We start from the raw sequence: 3,797 nt of genomic DNA, 5'->3' as shown, positions 1-3,797 counted from the left end.
CCTCTGTGGCTGAAGTGTTTTGTTATTAGGACTAATAATAATGCTATGCCATGCATTTGTCAGTAGAAGCAATAAGCAATTTATCTTTTCAGGAGGATCTTGCTAATTTTTGTTCTCTTTAGCCAGATGTTATAAAACCATATTTGATTCTCTGGTCACTGCTGGGAAATAGGGGATGTTAGTGTTAATGTCACTTTTAAGTTATGACAACTAAGGTCCCTATCAATCAAACTATTTTCCCCCAGGGTATAAGAGACAAAACCATTAAAGCTACTGGTGTTTATTCTAGTGCTTTCCCTATCCCTTTCTTTCTTTTTCTTTTTTCTTTTTGGTACCAGGGATTTAACTCGGGGGCACTCAACCACTGGACCACATCCCTAGTCTTTTTTTATATTTTATTAGAGATAGGTCTCACTGAGTTGTTTAGTGCCTTACCATTGCTGAGACTGCCTTTGAACTCACAATCCTCCTGTCTCAGCCTCCTAAGCCGCTGGGATTACAGGCAGTGCGCTACTGTGCCCAGCTCTTTCCCTAATTTTTCCCTTTTGACCTGCTTCTCAGGTTGATTAATTTAGGCACAGAGCAGGACTGCAAGGTACTAGACATCCTTATTGTAGTCAAGGTTTTATGGAAGGTTAAGACCTTGGGAGTCTGGAAAATGTGGATGCTGATATTCCCTGTCTGTACTCATATTCTTCTGAAAATTTCTATTTAATAGCCACAGTGTTTAGGGTTTGTTAATATTCAGCTTCTTCTCTTCACCACTTTTTAGTATAGTAGTCCCCCTGTTCCTTATCTGCAGTTTTGCTTTTCCAAGTTTTAGATGTCTGAATAAACTACAGGCTGAAAATATTAAGGAAAATTCCAGGAAAAAAACAGCTCATATATCTTAAATTATGCACAATTCTGAATAGCTTGATGAAATCTTTTTCTCTCCTGCGTTATTCTACTCTATCTTGTACTGATATGTCCTGCACCATAGTGCCGTGGATATGAATCATCTTCTTGTCCAGCATTTCTACACTGTGTATACTATCTGTTAGTCACTTAATGGCCTGGCCATCTTGGTTATCAGATTGACCATTCAGGAATTTCAATGGTTAGGTTCAAGTAACCCTTATTTTACCTAGTGGCCTCAAAGCACAAGAGTAGGAACACTTGGAGTTTGGATTAAGTGTTTAGAAAAGCCTAAAGTGAAAAGGTGAAAGTTCTCTGTTTAATAAAGGAAAAAAAAATCCTACACTAAGTTGCTAAGATTTATATCTGAAGTTGTAAAAGAAATTTTTACTCATTTTGCTGTAGCAACACAAAGTTACTGCCACAGTGCATTTTATAAGTGCTTAATTAAGATGCAAGAGGTATTGAATTCATGGGCAGAAGACATGAACAAAAAACATGTTCCAATTGCTGATTGTGTATTGCACCAAAAAGCATTGAGCCTTTGTGGAGACTTCAGCAAGGAAGCCCCTGTAACAGGTGATACCAAGCCATTTATTGCAAGTAAAGGGTAAAAAAGGGAAAGAGAACACATTTACATATCTTTTGTACAATAGTACATTGATAATAATTGTTATTGTTTATCTCTGCGCCTAATTTTATAAATTAAATTTTATCACAGGCACTTATGTACAGGCAAACTGGATATATAATGTTCTATACTTTCAAGCACCCACTGGGGATTTCAGAATGTGTCTCCCATGGATCAGGGACACCTTCAACCCTTCCCTCAGGATGTTTTGGTAGCATTGTGATGTGATGTGAAATTTTGTTATCTACTTGCACTTTCCTCTATGGCCTGCAGGTGGTGACTTAATGCCATCAATACAAATTGTTAGTTTTTTTTTTTTTTTTTTAAGGGCATTTAATTTGAAACTCAAACTTTCTCCAAGATCCTAAGTACTGGGGATTGAATGAGCTTGGATTTTGAAGTTAAATGTTGAGCCAAAAGTTGATGATAACATTTTGATGTGCACAAATGGAACTCTAGGAGGACAATAGTTTTAACCATCTGAATTCCTCTATGTCTTTATACCCACTAAAACTAACTTCACAATTACTTGGGAATCTTTCTTGTTCTTTGGGTCTGTTAGCATCTATTTGTTTTATTAATTAGCCAGGGATATTGAGGAAATAATATTGAATTTCCTATTGTACTCATTTCCATCACCTGACAAGATCCAGCCATTTTATCCTGAATTTCCTAACCCATCCTGGGTAATTATGTGTTGCTCTGATGTTTTAGTATAACTCAAATGAATCTGTATTGCTGGGTTGGGTCTCTACCCTGTAACTCAGTGGCCTCTTCTAAGCAATTGTCTTCATTTGGTCTGCGGTTTCCAAGACTCCACTCAGAGGAATGCTGGAGCCTTTTGACTTTGTATTTCCATCCCAGGAGGCCGTACTGCTTCATTTCATTTCATTAACCCCACTCTCTAAAGAAAAGCTTGTCATGCAAGGGGGAGGGGTTGGAACTGCTGTGTTTCAGCCAGAGATGCAGAAGCCAGGGATTCTTGCTCATTGCAGTTCACAAACAGATGAACATCTGTCTAAAATCTTAGAACTTATAAACAAGTTGTGTGAAGTCACCAAATCTGCAACCTAAGTGTCCATGGTTTGCATTGATTTAACTGGCCCAGGGACATTAGCGTTTCAGGGGAGACCCCCATCTCTGTCCCTCCTCCTGACCTCCCTCCCCCATCCAACCAATCAAATTCTTGGACTGCAGATAATTTCTTTTGTGAGTGTAAACTACTTTTCTTCCAAGAACCTCAAACTGGGTAATTTGGACAACCCCTCAAGAGATAAAGACCTTTCTCTTCCCTTAAGAAACTGTCAGCATATGCCCAAAAGTAAGCTTCATTGGATATATTCTTGAAACTAGAGTGTCAATGATAAAAACTGAGGCAGCAGCTAGGAACATGGGTCTCATCTCAAGAGTGATAAGAAAGTAGTCTAAGAGAAGCAGAAAGCAGCAGTATTCAAGTAACATACTTTGTGAACTAATCTAGAGGTAATTCTGATGAGCAGAAAAGCAAAATGGTTTGGGAAAAAGTGACCTAAATACTAGCTTCTAGTCTGAACCAACAATTGAGATGTTGCTATGTTAGCAAAGTCATGATTAGTTCATTTGTTTTTTATGTAACTGTAGTTACTGTCAAAAGAGTCTCACTACCTGTCTTGTTACTCTCCCATTACCACATAGTTCATCTTCCTGACATACTCCCACTTGCCTGAGCAAAATACTCAAAATAGCTCCTTATTAAATTAAATCTAAACTCAGTTTGGCATTCACAGCCCCCATAATCTGAATTCCATTCTACAGTCCCCTTCATAAAGTTCACCGTAGACAAACTACTAATTTCTTTTTATACTTCTCTCTTTTACCTCCAGATCTTCGTATTTTCAGGTACTGAATTTTTTCATCTCAAGATTGCTTTTACTGCACCTGTGTACCAATCCAGATCTCACCCAATCTGAGAAAACCCTCCCTAATTTTTTTTCCTTCAGGTTCCCTAATCCCTCCTGCAGCTGAATTCCAATAAAAGTTTCTGCCCTTCTATGGCCCATCTCCATTCTACCTTATTTCTAAATATCTTCTGTTCCTGTCATACCAAACTGTCCTTTCTTCCCCCTTTTACTGTCCACAGCACCTAGCATATTTATTTGTGGGCACTGTTTATGTTGAATGAATGAAAGGAAATATTTCAAATGATTCAAAAAAATGTGAATTATGAATAACTTAGTAAGCTGTGGGATACTGCATATGTAACAAAACCATTCTACTCTGGAGAAAAATG

The sequence above is a fragment of the Marmota monax genome, unplaced genomic scaffold (assembly GCF_021218885.2).
Source record: "Marmota monax isolate L192 unplaced genomic scaffold, Marmota_monax_Labrador192_F-V1.1 WCK01_AAM20220418_F8-fsc00252, whole genome shotgun sequence".
Classification (NCBI taxonomy): Eukaryota; Metazoa; Chordata; class Mammalia; order Rodentia; family Sciuridae; genus Marmota; species Marmota monax.
This window is presented reverse-complemented; position numbering follows the sequence as displayed.